Source organism: Tenrec ecaudatus, chromosome 15 (genome assembly GCF_050624435.1).
Source record: "Tenrec ecaudatus isolate mTenEca1 chromosome 15, mTenEca1.hap1, whole genome shotgun sequence".
NCBI classification, from domain to species: Eukaryota; Metazoa; Chordata; class Mammalia; order Afrosoricida; family Tenrecidae; genus Tenrec; species Tenrec ecaudatus.
Genome location: NC_134544.1, coordinates 101,421,605 through 101,433,496, shown reverse-complemented (window position 1 = coordinate 101,433,496; position 11,892 = coordinate 101,421,605). Strand labels below are relative to the sequence as shown.

At 44.1% G+C, this 11,892-nt stretch overlaps 1 pseudogene; it reads left to right on the top strand.

Moving 5' to 3' along the window:
- The first annotated feature begins 304 nt into the window (after positions 1–304).
- On the top strand, positions 305–9,743 carry LOC142427648 (transcriptional repressor protein YY1 pseudogene; annotated as a pseudogene).
- Positions 9,744–11,892: the final 2,149 nt, after the last annotated feature.

Here is an 11,892-nt window from a genome sequence, read left to right as displayed (position 1 = left end):
TAGCAGTGTTTCATTCCCTTGTGCACAGGGTCCCTGTAAGATGGAATGGACTCAATCAGAACCTTCAACAACAAGAGCCTCAGAAATTACTAATCAACACCCAAGGCATGCACAAAATGCTAAATAGGTATGTTTACAAAAGTTATTTCCATGGTATCAAATGCCCAAAAACTCAGGAGACATTCGCTAGAATTTAAGCTCTAGTTAAAAAGAAGGAATGGGCCCTGCCCACTCACTGCCTTCTTCCCTCTGCCTTCCTTCCCCGCTGTGGGATGCCTCCTCATACAGGCCGGAGCCCAGAGCCATGGCCTTGGGCGACACCCTCTACAACGCCATGGACGGCTCAGAGATGCTGGCCGAGATCATGGAGCTGCATGAGATCGAGGTGGAGACCAACCCAGTGTAGACCATTGAGACCATGGTGGTGGGCGAGGAGGACAAGGACGGGGGGCGACCACAGTGGCGGGGGTGGCCATGGGCACGCCAGCTACCACCACCACCACCACCACCACCACCCATTGTGGGAAGCCGCAGCTCTCGCGAGATGTGGGAAGCCACAGCTCTCGCGATGTGGGAAGCAGCAGCTCTCGCCGCCATTACAAGATGGCGCCGGGCAGTCAGGGCGGTGGCCCAACTAAGTGGTAAACAACCACTTAGCGCATGCGCGCTGCTGAGATGACGTAGTCATAACTCCACCTTGGAGTATGCAAACGAAGGTTCTGGCGAACTCACCAATCAATGCATGAGGTTTTGGCGAATGCACCAATCAAGGCACAGCATGTCCCCATAGAGCATATATAAGCAGCAGTAGTTTGGGGTTTCGGGGTCTTTTACCGCATTATGAAAAATTAAACGCCTATGGAAGAATCCTGTTGTGGCGCGTCTTTTCTTGCTGGCGAGACCTGGCGCGCGACAAGTGGTGCTGAAACCCGGAAATTTACGATCATCTAAGGCACGAGCGGAGACCCCCTGTTACCAGGGAGGATTCAGAACCACACGGCATGAATTATAAAGGTAAGTTCTGAGAGACATGAGCCTGAATGATTGCTAAAGCCGCAAACTGTTGTATGCGTTCTAATACTTCCCCTTTCGGTTTCAACGGCGGACAGCCTGCCGCTTCTTATTTTGCACATAAATCGGTTGTAAATAAACCCGTGTGAACCTGTGTGTTAAATCCTTGTATACATAAGAAGGGAATATGGGGAACGCAGCAATAAAGACCATGGTTACAGCGCTTGATGCTTTATTAAGGAAGAGAGGATTAAAAATTTCAGAGGCGACGCTGCGTAAGTTTGTAAAAAATGTGGATGAGATAGCACCGTGGTTTGTATCTACAGGTTCTCTAACTCTAGCGAGTTGGAATAAACTGGGATGGGATGTAGACCAAGCGGCAAAAGAAGGGAAATTGAAATCGGGAACTAGACCCATCTGGAAGTTAATAAAAGCATGTATTGAGGATAAAGAGTGTAGACAGTCATTATAACAGGGACAGCAGGCTTTGGAGGACGTTCAGGAAAGCATGTCAGAAACAGAACGGGACGAGTCCAAAGAGGCTCGGGGCGAGTCCAAAGAGACTCGGGGCGAGTCCAAAGAGACTCGGGGCGAGTCCAAGGAGACTCGGGAAAGGCATGCCAAAACAGAAGAAACTGCGCAGGTAGAATTAGGGGAGGAAGTTGATCAACAGAAGAAGAGCCATACCCGCCATTCAGAACCTTTATATCCGTGGCGAGAAAAGAACCGTACCCGCCATTCGGAGCCTTTATATCCGTGGCGAGAACTAGACCGTGCCCGCCATTCAGAGCCTTTAAATCCATGGCGAGAACTAGAACTCTTGGAAATATCAGAGGAGGAGGAGGAGCAGTTAGAGGAGATAGCTGCTCGCTATGAGGAGGGTCGGTATGACGCATTACAGGCAGCCGAAAGAGGGCGGTATAGTGCTCTGTGGAAGACAGCTGTGCGCCCATCGGCACCACCTCCTTATAAGGAAGAAAAGCAGAAAGGGTGTGGCTATTCCTTTTGTCCACCCAATAGCCGTAGAGCAATTCAACAAATGTATCCAGTATTTGAGGATCAGAACAACGCTCGTTATCATACACCCGTAGAACACAAGCAAGTAAAGGACTTAGCTGAAGTGGTAAGAGCTTATGGAGTAAGTGCAAATTATACTCAATCTTTAATTGAAAGGCTTGCAGGCCATGCTATGACTCCTGCCGATTGGACATTTGTAACAAAAGCAGTATTGACTACAGGACAATACTTGGAATGGAAATCTTTATGGCAGGATTTATTAACAGCCCAGACTAGGGAAAATGCTGTAGCAGGGCAGCCAGCATGGGATTTTGAAATGCTTACAGGCCAAGGAAGATGGGTTAATAATCAGACAGTATATCCATTGCAAGTATATCAGCAAATAAATTCTGCTGCAAGCAAGGCATGGAAAACTTTACCTAATAAAGGAGAAGTTAGGGGCAACTTAACAAAAATTATACAAGGACCTACCGAACCTTTTTCAGATTTTGTGGCACGAATGTTGGAGGCAGCAGGAAAAATTTTTGGAGATCAAGATACAGCTATGCCTCTCATTGAGCAATTAGTCTTTGAGCAGTGTACTAAAGAATGTAGAGCAGTTATTACGCCATGGAAGTCCAAAGGATTGCAGGCATGGATGAAGGCTTGCAGGGAAGTTGGTGGTCCTTTGACTAATGCAGGACTGGCTGCTGCAGTAATGGCGGCCCAAAAAAAGAGGCCCATTAAGATGCTTTCAGTGTGGTAAGGAAGGACATATTAAAAAACATTGCCCTACTGGCATCGTGAGCCAAACTGGGACAGGGCTCAAAAGGACCCCGGGTGTTTGTCCTCAGTGTGGAAAAGGTAGACATTTGGCCAATGAGTGCAGATATGTAAAAGATAGCAGGGGATGCCCCCTAGAGCAATATTACCAGGAGCCAAAAAACGGGAAGCGGGGCCCTCGTCCCCAGGGCCCGCAAATGTATGGGGCAATCCAGGAGGACGGCCTCTTCCCACTGGGGAGGCCACTCCCAAAAGGGCCACTGCGGGATCCGCAGGGGTGGACCTCAGTGCCACCACCAGAGCAGTACTAACGCCACAGCAGGGATGCCAGCCCATTCCTACGGATTTTTATGGTCCCCTTCCAGAAGGCACCGTGGGCTTGCTGCTTGGCAGGTCATCTACCACCTTAAAAGGCTTAATTGTACACCCAGGAGTCATTGATCAGGATTTTACAGGACAAGTAAAGGCGATGTGCTCCTCTCCACGGGGCATATATGCCATCTCACCTGGAGACCATATAGCGCAGCTCTTGGTATTGCCTAGTGAGCATGCACTGTTTCCAAGTACCAAAATTAGTAGGGAAAAAAGGAGTTTTGGATCATCAGGAGAAGCTGGAGCTTTCTTTTCGGTGCAGTTGGATCAACGCCCAACTTTGACACTGAATATTGAAGGAAAAAACTTTGAAGGTTTACTAGACACAGGGGCAGATAAAATCATTATATCCACCAAATGGTGGCCTTCCTGCTGGCCAGTAACACAATCTTCACAGTCTCTACAAGGACTCGGGTATGCATCCATGCCTATGATAAGCACCAGGCGGTTGCACTGGAAGGCTGAGGAGGGACAATCAGGCCAATTCCAACCATATGTCCTCCCCTTACCCATAAATTTGTGGGGAAGAGATATATTGACAGACCTAGGATTAGTACTAACTAATGATTACTCACCTATAAGTCAAGAACTTATGCAAAAAATGGGATGTGTACCGGGAAAGGGAGTAGGGAAACACCTGCAGGGTTGTCCTGAACCAATAGAAGTAGCAGTGAAGAAAGATCGTACAGGTCTGGGTTTTTCCTAGGGGCCACTGCGGAGCCGCTACCCATTCCATGGCTCTCAGCAGAACCAGTTTGGGTACCACAGTGGCCGCTTCCAGTAGAAAAATTAATTGCGGCACAAAAGTTAGTTAAAGAACAGCTAGAACTAGGACATTTAGAACCATCTGTGTCACCTTGAAACACACCCATATTTGTCATTAAGAAAAAATCAGGGAAGTGGAGATTGTTGCATGATTTAAGAGCTATCAATGCCCAAATGTCACTCATGGGTCCTGTACAGAAAGGCCTTCCCTTGTTATCTGCAATACCTAAAGGATGGACTGTCAGTATAATAGACATTAAGGATTGTTTTTTCTCCATTCCTTTGCATGAGAAAGATAAGGAAAGATTTGCTTTTACTCTACCCTCCATTAATCATGAAGAACCTGATAAACGTTATCAGTGGCGAGTTTTGCCACAAAGAATGGCTAATAGTCCTACTATGTGTCAGTTATTTGTGGACCACGCTTTAGCACCTGTCAGAGAAAAATTTGGTCAGTTAAAAATTTACCATTACATGGATGACATATTAATAACTGGAGAAGAGCTAGATGTGCAGCAGGGATACAGTGAGGTAGTTAAGGAATTAGAATTTCATCAGTTAGCAATAGCACCAGATAAGGTTCAACAATCTTCAATTGGACAGTTTTTAGGAGCCACAATAAGCCCAGGCCATATAACGCCTCAAAAATTGACTATACGGAAGGATCAGCTAAAGACATTAAATGATTTTCAAAAGTTGCTAGGAGATATCAATTGGCTCCGCCCATATTTAAAGATATCCACTGTTGACCTTAAGCCATTGTTCAATATCTTGGAAGGAGAAAGCCATATTACTTCTCCTCGAGAAATCACTCCTCAAGCTCAAAAAGTATTAGAACAAGTTGAAAAGGTCATTTCTGAAGCGCAGTTAGATAGAATAGACATAAAATCTCCTTTTCAATTGTGCATTTTAAAAACTGCCTGTGCGCCTACTGCAGTCTTGTGGCAGACTGGACCTTTGTTGTGGATCCATGCCCACCCTTCACCTTCAAAAACTATTGAACACTACCCTTCTATGGTAGCCATAATGGCCCTAAAGGGTGTTAAGACAGCTATCATGCATTTTGGAAAAGATCCTAGCAGCGTCATTGTCCCATATACTAATGAGCAAGTATCTACATTGTGTAGATGAGTGGGCAATCTTTAAATGCCGTTTTAATGGACTAATAGACAACCATTATCCTAAACATTCCTTGTTGCAATTTGTGACTGCTCATCCAGTAATTTTTCCCCGTGTCACTGTTAACAACCCCATTAAGGAAGCTTTAGACATTTATACAGATGGCTCTAAAACAGGTAAAGGATGTTATGTAATAAATGATCAAGTGACTACATTGCAATTTTTAGCTAATGCACCTCAATTAGTAGAATGTTTGGTGGTTTTAGAAGTTTTTAAGAAATTCACGGAACCAATTAACATCATATCTGACTCCCATTATGTAGTCAACGCAGTATCTAAGCTGGAAATTGCTGGCTACATTAAGCAATCCAGTAAGGTAGCAGACATCTTTTCTCAAATTAGAGAATGTATTTTGCAACGAAAACACCCATTTTATATTCAGCATATACGTAATCATAGCTTGCTTCCAGGGCCCATGGTAAAAGGTAATAATTTGGCTGATCAAGCTACAAGAGCTTTTCCTGTGTTAACTAAACCCCACTTTGAACTTGCTAAAGACTTTCATGAGCTATATCATGTGCCTGCTGCCACCCTACGCATTAAGTTTCCAATTACTCACGCAGAGGCTCGCACTATTGTGTTGCAGTGCGCCAAGTGTGCAGAATTTATTTCTAAACCCTCGGTTGGGGTAAACCCTCGAGGCGTCCGTCCTCTCGACATCTGGATGTTACTCACGTATCTGCTTTTGGAAAGTTGCAGTACGTGCATGTGTCAGTGGACACCAGTTCTGGCATTGTACATGCAACACCCCTAACAGGGAAAAATCCAGCCAGGTAATTCAACACTGCTTAGAAGCCTGGAGTGCATGGGGCAAGCCCACCATATTAAAAACGGATAATGGGCCTGCATACACTTCTACCAAGTTCCAACAGTTTTGCTTGCAAATGCAAGTAAAACACCTCACGGGCTTGCCGTATAATCCCCAACAGCAAGGAATTGTGGAACGGTGTCATCGTACTTTAAAACAATATTTATTAAAACAAAAAGGGGGAATAGAGGCCGTGACGGTCACTACCCCTAGAATGGCCTTATCTTTAACTCTTTTTACTCTAAATTTTTAAAATCTGGATGAGAAAGGCCAATCAGCTGCAGACAGACATGGACAATGGCCAAAGCCACCAAAGGAAATGGCCCGATGGAAAAATGTCCTAGACAACAAATGGTATGGCCCGGACCCCATATTAATCAGGTCCAGGGGAGCAATTTGTGTTTTTCCACAGAAAGAAGAAAACCCCATCTGGGTGCCAGAGAGACTGGTGAGACTAATTAAGGAGGATGAAGATCGTGGGAGCAGGAAGAATGAAGAAGACGATGATCAACCTAATAATGTTGCTGATACTGATGGTAATATGGACCCCAATAGTTAAAGGAGTTTTTTTATGGGCCATAGCTAAAACTTGGCCTGTACCTATTCCCATACACTCGAATGCGTCAGTATTACCCTTATTCTTATCAACGCAATGTGATTTGGGAATACCATGTATTACACCTAGAGGGGAGCCTCCTAAAGTATATAATGCAAGTAATTTTACATTGGCATATAGTTTGTGTTTTACCACCATTAATACTAGTGCACCTTGTATATATATAAGAAATGGATCTTCAGTCAATTGGGTGGATCCTTCTGGAGACTGTGCAGTTAATAATGTTATATCCACCCTTATGAAAGTTGCACAAGGTGTCACAGGTGGTAATGGTACCTCTGAGAAAAGAAAAGCGATAAATATTACAACACTCAGGTGATTCGTGAAGGACCCAGGCCCTCTGGGCCCATTAATGGATCAGTAGCGCCACCTAATGTAACCAGACGTGCCATATTACCTAGTTGCTCACCTGAAAAAAGTTTTCCGCCTTCTTTTACTCAATGTCAGTCTCCAAATTATCGGAACAAACCTATTATACCAGGTTTTGATATGACTCCAGCTTTAAGTAAAGCAAAATGGAATAGTAATACTAATACCACTGGTCCTGATAATACCTGGCCATGGTATGAATGGATGGTGTATAATCAACGAGGAGCATCTACTATAGTGACTCCCTTTGCAAGAATGTATGGGATTAATGACACCTTATATAATGTCACCGGCGTATACAATACCACTACAAATCGGCTGAAAGTAAATACTATGGTTAATATATCAAGAGTGCAATTTCAGCCATCACCTGTTTGTGTCCAGCCTCCATTTTTCTTTCTGTTAACATTCAACATTAGTCATGCAAATGATACATTTTGGGAAGCTTCATGTAATAGCTTTAGCAGTCAGTGTTGGCTTGCTGAATGTTGGAATGGCTCTGAGCCATTTGCTTTGATAGTAAAGATTCCTACTATGATACCCGTACCGGTTGAAGCAGATCCTAATACTTTTCCTATTGCTACACTCTATAGATATAAAAGAGATTTTGGCATTACTGCAGCGATTATTACAGCTATTACTATCTCAGCTGCAGCAGCGGTTACAGCAGGATTGGCCAAGTCTAATCAAGTAATGACAGCAAATGTCATTAACAATATTACGCAATCTACATCAGAAGCTTTATCTACAGTCCATGAGATGGATGCTCGATTAATGTCTGGTTTACTGTTAGTGAACCAGAGAGTTGATCTATTACAACAACAAGTGGATACTCTTATGAGTATGGTGCAATTAGGTTGTGTTTCTTCAACACCTAATTTGTGCATAACACCTTTAAAATTCTTGAATGAGCCTTCTTTTAGCAGCAAGAATATATCCCAGTACCTTACAGGACAATGGACAGCTGAACTGGAAGAACTTCAAGAACAACTCCGGATGCAGATTACGACTCTTAATGGCACAAGAATGAAACCCATAACTGTTGGAGATTTTACTTCTTGGCTTTCTACTGCCTTTTCCTACTTTAAAGAGTGGGTGGGGGTGTTTACATTTGCTGCAATAATGTGCTGTGGAGGAGTGTTGTTGCTATGGTTGCTCTGCAAACTTAAAGCTCAGCAAAAACGTGACAAAGTCATCATCACGCAGGCGCTTTTAGCGATTGAGCGCGGTGGTTCCCATGATCTTTGGCTTTTTTTGTTAAGAGAAAACTAACCCCCATAAGTTGTCAACTCTTGCACCCCAAGGGAATTGTCCCATTGCACTGGGAAGAGTGACAGAAATTGGATCTTGGTCAGCCCTTGCACCATGTGGAGCTTTGCTCATTGCACACATCAGGGTGACCAGATTTGGGTTTTTATATCCATCTTGATCTCCTGGGGCTGCTGGAGGCTCCAGGATGGATCGATGGACTTTATATCCATCTTGATCTTCTGGAGCTGCTGGAGGCTCCGGGATTGATCGATGGATTAGGCTTAAAATAAAAAAGAAAGGAGGAGATGTGGGAAGCCGCAGCTCTCGCGAGATGTGGGAAGCCACAGCTCTCGCGATGTGGGAAGCAGCAGCTCTCGCTGCCATTACAAGATGGCGCCGGGCAGTCAGGGAGGTGGCCCAACTAAGTGGTAAACAACCACTTAGCGCATGCGCGCTGCTGAGATGACGTAGTCATAACTCCACCTTGGAGTATGCAAACGAAGGTTCTGGCGAACTCACCAATCAATGCATGAGGTTTTGGCGAATGCACCAATCAAGGCACAGCATGTCCCCATAGAACATATATAAGCAGCAGTAGTTTGGGGTTTCGGGGTCTTTTACCGCATTATGAAAAATTAAACGCCTATGGAAGAATCCTGTTGTGGCGCGTCTTTTCTTGCTGGCGAGACCTGGCGCTTGACAGCCCATGATCGCACTATGGCCGCAGGTCGCTAAGGTCACAGGTCACTGACGACCTGAGCCAGGTGCACCACCACCAGGAGGCGATCCTGGTGCAGACGTGTGAGTTGGTGGTGGGCGCAGAGGAAGGCTTCGAGGGCCAGATTCCAATCCCAGTTCCAGCGCTGGCCAGCGTTGGCAACGAGGACGATGAGGACTACATCGAGCAGACCTGGTCACCGTGGAGGCGGCAGCAGCGACAGCTCTCGTCGGGCGGCGGGGGCGATGCGGGCAACAAGAAGTGGGAGCAGAAGCAGGTGCGGATCATTCAAGATGCTGGACGACTCGTTCTCCGTCACCCTATGGTAGTCAGATGAAAAAAGGTCTTGACCATGAGACTGGTTGGGGAGCAGATCATTGGGGAGAACTCCCCTCCTGACAACTCGGAGTACATGATGGGAAAGATGCTCCCGCCTGGAGGGATCCCTGGCATCTACCTCTTGGACCCCAAACCGCTGGCAGAATTTGCCAGAATGAAGCCAAGAAAAATTCAAGAAGCTGATGCTCAGAAAACAATAGCTTGCCCTCACAAAGGCTGCCTGAAGGTGCTCAGGGGCAACTCAGCCAGGAGGAAGCACCTGCACACCCAGGGCCCCACGTCCACGTCTGTGCCGAGTGTGGCAAGGCTTTTGTCAAGAGCTCAAAGCCAGACAACACCAATTGCTTCGTACTAGAGACAAACCTTTTTAGTGCACGTTGGAAGGCTGTGCGAAGCGTTTTTCCCTGGACTTCAGTTTGTGCACAGACGTGCAGATCCACACGGGAGACAGGTCCTAGGTGAACAAGAAGTTTGCTGAGTCGACTAACCTGAAATATCACATCTTAATACACGCCAAGGCCAAAAACAACCAGTGAGACACCATGAGAAGGAAGCTCCTTCTCAGCCCCAGAAGCCTCTTCCAGAAGTGACTGGAAGACAACGTGCCTCTCCTTTGTATGTTGTTTCTAGGAAAGAATTTTAAAAATGAATCCTACACACCTAAGGGACATGTTTTGATAAAGTAGTAAAAATTAAAAAAAAATAAACCAAGCCTTATTAAGATGACATTGCTAAGATACTCTATCTTGCTATCTAATCATGTTTCAAAAACACAGTGTTTTTGTAAAGTGTGGTCCCAGCAGGAGAACAATCCATGAACTTCGCATCAAAAGACAATTCTTTACATGACAGTGCTAAAAATGGGACTTCTTTTCACATTTTTAAAATATAGATCCCACCTGTTTTTCCCAAACTGGGGTTAGTGACTATTTGTCTGTCAAGGGGAGTGTAAATCATGTAGTCCTCCAAAATGAGGAGTCAGCTGAAAGATCAGAGGGTTCAGCCAGTGCCTGGGATCAATGGTAGTTGAATGAGTTTTAGGTTGCTTGCAAGGGATATAATCAATTGAGTTGAAATAAAATTCCATGAGAAACTTCTAGCATAATCAGACCATAGATTAAAGATTAATACAGAGTACTGTGATGGTATGAATAAACACCGCTTTACTATTTGGTAGTTTACGTTCAAGTAATTGACTGTAAATATAACAATGGTTGTGAGACAACACTTACCACTACTTCAATACTTTCTTTTTTTAAAATCATTTTATGTGGGGTTCATACAACTCTTATCACAATCTATATATACATCCATTGTGTCAAGCACATTAGTACAGTTGTTGCCATCATCATTCTCAAAACATTTTCTTTCTCCTTGAGCCCTTGGTTACCAATACTTTCTATCAGACCAATAAATATTCTGACACCAATGTCAGATAATGATACTGCAAGAAAACTGTAACCCAATACTGATAATGGATATACACTAAAAATTCTTTAAAATATTTGGAACAGATTCAGACAACATATTAAAATGATTATATACCATGATGAATTGAAATTTGTCCCAGAGCATATTTTACATGGAAAATAAGCACTCTAATAAACCCACTGACAGAAAAGAGGGTCAACTCTGTCTAAGTAGGCACAGAAAACAAAATAGGAACATTTAAAAAGTCAAAGGCATTGGCTTCTACTCAAGTCCTCCCTCAATGCAAGTTAATAACCTGGCATTCTATGATTCCCATCTTCCCAGTAGGATTACTTAAATCAAAAAGGATGTATAAGCAAATGTGGTGAAGAAAGCTGGTGGTGCATGGCTATCAAAAGATATAGCGTCTGGAATCTTAAAGGCTTGAAGTTAGACAAGAGGCCATTTATCTGAGAAGCAACAAAGCCCACATGGAAGTAGCACACCAGCCTGTGTGATCACGAGGAGTTCATGGGATCAGGTATCAGGCATCAGAAGACCCCAAACAAACAATCATATCGATGGGAACAAAAGGTGTCCAATTGGAGACCCAAAGCCCATCTGTAGACAATTGGACATCCCCTCACAGAAGGGTCACAAGGAAAGGATGAGCCAGCCAGGGTGCAGTATAACACTGATAGAACACAGAACATTCCTTTAGTTCTTTAAAGCTTGCTCACCCCACTATCATGACCCCCGTTTTACATTACAAATGTGGCTCAACCAGAGCATGTACACTGGTACAGATAAGAGCTCTCAACATAGCACATGGAATCCAGGAGAGATAAACCCCTCAGAACACTAATGGAAGTACTGATACTATGAAGGTAGGGGGAAGGTGGGGCCAGAAGGGTGAGAAAGGGGAACCAATTTCAAAGTTCATCGTATAACACCCCCCATGGGATGAAAAACAGAAAGTGGGTGAAAGAAAATAACAGATTGTGTAAAATATGAAAACAATAATAATTTAAAATTGATCAATGGGTCACGAGCGTGGGAAGGTGGTGGAGGAAGGGGGAAAAGAAGAACTTATATCAAGGGCTCAAGTAGAAAGAAAATATTTTGAAAATGCTGATGGCAACATATGTATAAATGTGCTAGACACAATTGATATATGGATTATAATAAGAGCCCTCAGTAAAATAATTTATTTTAAAAAATTCAAAGGCTTTTCATGGAAAAAAATACAACTGTAACATGAAGCAAGTATAGTTC